The 8,637-nt window shown below is 35.0% G+C and overlaps 1 pseudogene; it reads right to left on the reverse strand.

The window, feature by feature from the left end:
• Positions 1-6,754: 6,754 nt before the first annotated feature.
• LOC113771289 lies at positions 6,755-7,476 on the reverse strand (annotated as a pseudogene).
• Between the last annotated feature and the right edge of the window lie 1,161 nt (positions 7,477-8,637).

The raw sequence follows: 8,637 nt of genomic DNA on the forward strand, positions 1-8,637 counted from the left end.
AAACTCTCAACTCCTTCATGCAATTATTTGGCTAGAAAATAAACATTTCCAGATCGGAGATCTAGTTCAGACAACAGCCATTAACATCAAGATTTTCTAAAAATTTTCCTGTTTGGCTCGGATGATCATGCGTTGGCGGATTGCACTTTAAATTTTATTTTTCTGTTTTAACTAACTAATTAACCACATGCAGAGTCTAATTACTTGTTATTAGCTATCTACCTATGATTATAAGTTCAAACAACCAAATTAAACCAACACAGGCTGCAAAAATCCATCTAAGCTCTCGGCAGTCTCCCTACTAGTACCTAACAGAAATTCTTTTCTTAAAAAAAACTCATCCGGCTGCCTATCATCCACATGCAGGTTATTAGATGGTTTAAACTTCTTGTTTTTGAGTAGCTAAACGCTTAATTAAGCTCAGATTATCGTATGAAGTCAGAAATAAAACTACATTTCCTAAATCAGTTCCTCGGCAGAAATGTTTAGCCCAAAACAGAATTTTTTTTCTTTTACAGCTTTGAGTTCGACATCTGATTGCACAAGTTTAACACATGCAAGGCCACGGCTAGCTTAAACTACCTCTGTTCATCCATATTCCTTCCAGAAAATTTACCTCACAGCAAGCTAAGCTTTCACGCGAAAATCTGGAAAATTTTACTCTCCTTGCACTCGGCTTCACGCCCAAGCTTGGTCCAGGTTTGATGAGTTGCGGCTGGAAGTGGTGAGGTGCGGTTTGGTTGAGGTTGCGAGTGGCTACAGCTGGGAACTGGTTGCGGCTGGTGAAGATGAAGGTGCAGAATGGTGGGAAACCTGCTCACGGTTTCTCTCTGCTTCTACTTCAGCTCTCGGACAGAACCAGAAATGGTTGCAGCTCGCGGCTTCTTCCCTCGATTGTGAAGTGCGACTCTCCCTCACTCTCTCCCTTTGTCGACAATGGCAAGGCAGAGTGAAATGCAGTTGTGGTTTGAGATGTGAAGTGGAAAGGAAATGAAGAGGGTGCCGTGGTTTAGGAGATGGTTGAGTGTGGAAGTTGGTTTACGTATAGAATTGGTGAGGTTGTGATTGGTCAATTGGGGCGGTAATGGAAAGGCTGCAAGAGGGAGTGTTTGGCCGTGCATAGTGATGGTTGTGGTGTAGTGGAGGTTAATGGAATGTTTTTATATTGAGGTTATTGTGAGTGGGGTTGGTCGGCAATAGCAATGGAAGGTGCTAGATTGGGAAGTGAAATGGAACTGGCAGAAATGAAGATGTTTGGAATTGAAACTGGTTCAAGAAATTTCCACGGTTGCATGGCTAATTTTGAATTGGAGGAGGGCTATTTTGGTCCTTTCACATTTCCTTCAAATTTCCACTTAAGCCCTCGATCCTAAACTAATTCCAAAATTTATCCCAAATGTAAATCAAATGCCTACTAGTATACTAACCTCGCAAAATTCAATTATTGAAATACAATGTCCTAAGAATAATTATAAAGAGCTTTAACTTAAACGATTCATCTTAATTCTAGTTTTCCCTTAACACCTATCGTTATTAATACTTAAAATTAACTTATTGAAACTCAAGGAATTGAATAAAAACAATGGCACACTCAACGTCAAGAATTATTAATTTAGCTTGGCAGAAATTCAAATAATCTAATGTTTTGCACAATTGAATTATTGGTAATCTATAATAAATTATTTTTGCACACTTATTTAAGATCAAATAATAATAAAGTTTATTAAAAATCTAAAATGCACATAAAATTTATTTCTACGCACTTACTTAAAAACAATTAGATTTAATGCTAAAATTTATTAAAGAATTAAAAATGCAAATGAAATATGCATTGATATTTATATATTTTCAGGGTTCTCACAATTTTTATAGTAGTGATATCAGATTTAGTACTTAATAGTCCAATAACTTAATAGATTCAAACTTTAGATTTCAAATTTCAGTTTTCAAACTTCAATTTTATCAAACGCACTTAATTAGTGATTTTGACAATCTTGGTAATGAAGGTGCTAAGTTTGTAGAGATTGAGAAAGCTTCCTGAAATTGTTGAAGTAATTTAGAGGAATAACAAGCAAGACTAATAGGGTCGTTAAAAGAACTCTCAGAGACCACACCATTTCGATTGTTCCAAAGAGTCATATGCTTCACAAAACTTAGTGTCCCAACCTAGATTGCAATAGTACATTTCAAGAAAATGTGATTCATATTATCTTTAGGTGCTACACAAAATGAACACAGGATAAACAGAAAGGGCACAACTTTTAAGCTTGGAATTTGTTGGTAGAATGTCCTTGTTTGCCCTCCAAACAAAAACTTTGATCTTGTTGGGAATGTTTAGAATTCGAATGGTTACTAGAAGTGTCATTGCTCCCAGAAGGTATGTTTTCCCAACTCAAAGTTGGTTGCTTGATGAGATGGTACGCACTCTTCTCTGGAAAACAACCATTTTTATTAAAATGCTGAATCAACTTGTGTTGATTATTTGCATCACTAATTGGAATGCTTATGAGCAACTCTACTTTATCCAACCAGAATATATCCTTAAGCAAGTCATATTTCCAAGTGTTCATTGAACAATCTATCAAACAATCCACAATTAAAGACCACAAAATAAGGGCACTTTGGAATTTTTTTTAAGTCTGATTCAAAAGGGCGTATTTTGGATATAGCAAACATTAAGTCCACAAAATACTCATACGCTGCTTACCAAGCCCTTTCATACTTTTTTAGGCAGTATATATATAGATATAGATATATATGTTTGTTCCTGGTACTCGAACTAAATTCACATAAATACAAGATTATATGTGTATACCAAATTAATCATGTCTTTGTACCTATATTACAGTAGTTTTCTAAAAATTAACTTTGTATAGAGGCATATAGTCATTATGTTTTGATGATGTGACATTGGATGAATTTGCATGTAGTTAATTCCACTTTGGCAACCTTCAACTAAACTCTAATTTTCATTTTGGTTTTTTAAACTCTATATTGAGAAAATTTAGTCCCTAAGCTATACTTTGATTTGCATTTTTTATCACTAAACTCTAAATTGAGGCATATTAGCCCCAAACTGTACCACAATTCTCAATTTAGTCCCTAAACTCCTTTATTTTGTCTAATTTTGGGATGTTTTAGGTTATTGTTTTATCTCCTTTTATGATATCTCTAAATTGAGGCATATTAGCCCCAAACTGTAAAATGCCCCTATTTATAGTTTATGAATCAAAATGAGAATTGAAATATAGTTGAAAGGTACAAAATGAAATTAACCTAATCTGCATGTGTAACCCTTGAATTCAAACTATTCAATTGGTATGTGCATTGAGAATTCGTAAAGTTACTTTTTTAAATAACAAAACTAGAAAATAGTTGTTGATTTCATAATGATAACTCTTATTTGGGAACATTACAAAAAATTAGAAATAAAGCATCAATAATAGAATGGAGAAAATGGGGAGAGGGAGGGGGAGGGGAAATGGGTTGGTTATACAAGAGTAGGAAGCGTAAGTGAGAGATCTGGAGTTCATGGCTTCCCACTTACATTGAAAAAAAATTATAAAAAAATAAAATGGAGAAAACACTAAATATTGTAACCACATAATCACACTAAAAACCACCTGCACCTACCCCGAGCCAAGTGGAGTCTTCAGTTTCCAACAAGAATGAATGGAGGGTTAATAAGCTTCAAGAATCTCAACTAAACCTTCAAGAAATTTCGAGATTGTTACTCAAACAATCAAGAACTTCAAGAATTCTGGAGTTTCGATTCAAGGTTCCAAGAATTTATGCACGGTCAGCCCAATTTTTTCCAAATTCACAACTCAAATAAGCAAGAACCCTAGAACAAGGCTCGCACACTCCAAGGAAGTCACAACTAGAATTTTTCCAAGGCTAACAACTGATATATATATATATATATACATATATACCTATATATATTGACTCAAAACTTCAACCAAACTACCAAAACAACAATAGTACAAGATGTTGGAAACAAGAAACGAAAGGTAATCAACAAAACTAATTCGGATAGCAACTAGAAACGAAAACCCTAATTTGGTCACAACAAGAAAACCTAACGGCTGGAATTTTTTTATTGAATTCGACACAAATACAAGAAAGATAACACACTAACAAATTTTGTTTTCTTGGATGAACAGTAATCGCTACAGTACGATGAATAGTAATAGCTACAGTATGATGAATAGTAACAATTTTTTTTCTGAATTTTCTGGAAAAATTTCACAGAGAAACAACATGCATTTAATACCAAAATCCGGACTGGAAACACGAGGAAACAAAGGCAAAAAGCTATGGATAGATTATAACAAAACAAACTAATGGAAACAAGAAAAACTCAAGACGCAAAGACGAAAACCCTAGCAGCTCTTTTTGTTTTTGAATAGCAACGAATTCACTCTAACCAAGAATAACACCAACGAATTGAACAAAAACAAAGGATATAACCTAAAAAATCACAACTAGCTGTAATGCCAACTGATGTGAATCCCATTGATGGCGATATTCGCAACAACAAATTTCAGATCAATGGCAATTGTTACAGGCTGGGAATTGGCGGAATTTCCTACTCCGGACCCCTCTAATCCTTGTGATTGGAATCTGGATACTATTTCAACCTTCAATCCTACGAATTAGCAAATCCTAGGAATTGTTAGAAAGCGCCACGATCAAGGATCGTGAACTTGATTAATAAGCCTAACGAACACTAGATGATTTTAGGTGTTCAAGAAAGGATCGTAGAGCCACGAGAGCAACTCTCAAGAAACGATGTTCTGAAAATATGTCATAATCTCTCATTGAAAGAGGAAAAATGATGTTTTATCATTTCTTACATCGTAATGCAAAAGACACAACTAATGGACCTTGAAACCCGGCCCATAACTCAGCCTAAGATCACGGATCCAAGCATAAGGGCTGGTCTGATTATTAACTAAAAATTCAACCCAAAATAATGAACGAACTAATTACTAAACTAATGAAACTTGAGCTGGAAATTTTCGTCTATAATCTCTTCCTTCCAAATGACTTGGACAGCTCCTCTAATGAGCAAGTAGCTCCACACTTAGAGACTCCGTGTTCACATCATACAATTTAATGAGATAAAGTAATTAATCTTGGGACCCCTAAACTCCATTTTGTGTCATTTTCCCCAAACAAATGGGTGACTGAAAAATTGGTTTGGGGCCTTTGGGCTTATTGATTTTCAATTTGAGCTGGTGTATTCCATAATGACACAAGTAAAAGTCAAACAAAAGCATTGACGAATTAGAATTTACAACATGTGGCGATTCCAAAGCAACTAAAGGGAGCCCACGATTTGGATGCAAAACGTCCACAGTGGCGATTCCAAAGTGCAAGGGCTCTATTTGGGCCACCCAAACCTATAAATTATTTAATAAAAGCTCACGATACAAATGTATGGATACGCTTCGCAACCTTTGAACGCCAATAATGGACTTGATGTTGCATCTCCAGAAATAAAAAATCTGTACAGAGAATACTAGCATTGTGTCCCGTGCTATGTACTGGAACTATAATTTACTTAAAAAAATTTTAAATTCAGCATAAAGTATTTAACAACTTTATTACTATAGAAAACTATTCAAAATTGTTATAATTACAAGCAATTCAGTGATTTTTTGTTTGTTGAATTTGAAAGCAATTTAAATTTGATTGTATCTTTTAGAGCTCTTTGTAATTTGTAAAAATAGGCCTTGTAGAATGATTAGCGTGATATATAGAGAAGAAATTCATAGATATTTTTATTTTTTTGAATTCTATAATGGTAATAATGTGGTAGAACACTTTGACAATTGAAACTATTATAGATTTTAATAGAATATTTTGCTAGTCCAACTAGTATTTATATTTTAATTGGACTAACCTATAAAGATTTTAAAGTAGAATATTTTGCTACCTATGTAGATAGTGGATCAGGATCTTATTTATGTAAACGAACATGTTTTCCTAATCAATATTCAGAAAAATTAAATGATATCGTTGGATTAGATATCTCTAATAACAAGATACGGTTATTTGAAGGAATTTCTTCACCTCAAATATTATTTGGATCATTTCTTGTAAAATGTCCCCCATTTTACTTGTATGATGCCGGTATAGATTTGGAAATAATTTTCTTCAATTATTTCATATATTTTTTTGATACTTTTAAATAACAAATATATTTTAAAACACTATGTGGTAAATGTATTATTGTCAATAGACTCAAAACTACTTATGCTAGAAAAACACTAATTTCCTTTCAACCTCGCACAGCCCAACGTGGTGATATAGGATACAAAGAAAAACCATTATTTCCAAAAGGAAAACCCATTTTAAAGATCAAAAGTACGATAGATAAAACTTCTTTTTTTTTTATGCTATAATTTCAAGCTGATTAATTGCAATTGTTTCTACCAGGAAGCATATTTAACTAAATCTGCAATTACAGTTTTCCTTGCCTTTCCTACTTTATGAAGAAATGGCGAACTTACACAGGTGACGAGAGACAAGGTGAAACCAGGAAAGGGGAAGGGTACTATTATCTCCAAATTCAACATTCCCAAATTCACAACCACCACTTAGTCAATATAGAGCAATTCATAGCCACCCTGTGCCAATATCTCTATTGACGACACCAGGAAAAAAGATATATGCCGCATTTCAAGATAACATGTACAAACAACATTGAAACATGTTCTCAATAACTACTTCTGTGACTAGACTATTAATCAGGATAGAGATATAAGCCTAGTCCAAATCGAGCACATGCTCGGCAAAATGCTATTTCCTCTGCTGCAGCTACAAGATCTACAACCTGGCCATTGCTGGATGACACAGTCCCAGTTGATTCCCGGTGTGCCTCACCATCCGAACCTCGTATGGTGACACGGTAAACCACTGTAACACTTCCATTCTCAGAGAATATAACATCACGTATTTCACCACACCAACCTGGGGCATAAAAGCTTAACATGCGCGGTTGGCATGGTACCAGGGGATGAACGTAGGATAATGATCCCGATCCAGATGCGGAGCTGATTTGATGATGTTATCTGGAATTCTCTTGTTGAGGTCTCGGAGGATCTCGGCAAGTGGCCGAGTGATGCAGGAAGACTTGTCCAGCCGCACCACGTAATTGGAGGAGGATGAGGACGACGACGACGGCGGACTTCCTTTCCTAGTATCGCCATCGTTGTTGTTTTTGGTGTTTTGCGCACTGCCGCTGCCGCTATTGATATTAGTTATTCCATCGCTGCCTCCATCGCCGCCGCTAATATTTCTACCGCGATCCGCAGCTGACACCCGCAGTGTTCTTCTATCGAGTATGATACCGCTGCTTCTGAACTGAAGCTGGCTCAGTGTCGCACGTGTCCGATCCCCGCTGAACACCACAGGTAAGCAAACCTCCGACGACGGCAGTCCCGATGTTGTCCTCTGAATTGACATTGTACGATAGATAAAACTCCAAAACAAATAAAAACTATAGTTGAAAGATTAGAAACAGTTAAGACAAAGATTAAGCAATGCTATTCAAATAATCCTTTACAGTTCTGGGATAAGAATAAGAAGAGACTAGATTAGAATGATAGATAAAAATAAAATAATAATAGTTAAGGCAATGAGATATAGGTCTGTTTGGATTGTAAGTTATTTGGGATTATTTGGGATATTTTTACTGTAGCACTTTTTGTGATGTGATGTTTGTGAGATAAAAAGATATTGGGAAGATAAAAAGGTGTATTGGAAATTGTAAAGATGATGTAAGCAAATAAAATTTGGGAAATATGAAGCAATCCTAAAAAAGAATTTAAAAACAATTAGATGAGTTAGAAAAATTAAAAATAATTTGTTAGAGTAGATCTCCACATTCTTCCCCAACATTTATAGTAAGAAACCATGTCGAGATTGTAAGAGAGAAACCTAGAATGGCAGTTAATTATAAAAAAACTTTAAGATAATACTATTTTTGATGGATACTTTTTACCTCATAAAGAAAGTCTGATTAATGCTACTACAGGAAAAAAGATATTTTCTAAATTTGATTGCAACAGTGGATTTTGGCAAATAAGAATGCATTTCAATAGACAGCATTTTCGTCCCCTCAAGGACAATATGAATGGCTTGTAATGCCTTTCAGATTAAAAATGCACCCTAGATATTTTAAAGAAAAATGGAAAATATTTTTAAAAGATATCCTTTTATACATGTTTATGTTGATGATATACTAATTGCCAGCAATAGTATTGCTCAACATATTACACACTTAAATACTGAAGGGAAGTTGATTTTCGCTTTCTATAAGGAGTTCGGGGAAGTGGATGTACTTACAACGGAGAGTCTAGCATTGTTGCATGGTCTTCAATTGTGTTCATTGAATTATTGTGGATGATTGCCTATAGAAGTGGATTCGGAGAGTCTTGTCTCGCTGATTAATTTAGAGACAATATCCAAATGGCCTTTGTGTTCCTTATTGCAGAGGACCTGTGCTTTGTTGAAGGACTTGTCCACTTCAGTACTTCACATTTTTAGGGAAGCAAATGGTCTGGTAGATACGTTGGTTGGATCGTAGTTAAGGTCTGAGTTGTTCACTACGTCTTTCACAAATCT

Source organism: Coffea eugenioides, chromosome 5 (genome assembly GCF_003713205.1).
Source record: "Coffea eugenioides isolate CCC68of chromosome 5, Ceug_1.0, whole genome shotgun sequence".
NCBI classification, from domain to species: domain Eukaryota; kingdom Viridiplantae; phylum Streptophyta; class Magnoliopsida; order Gentianales; family Rubiaceae; genus Coffea; species Coffea eugenioides.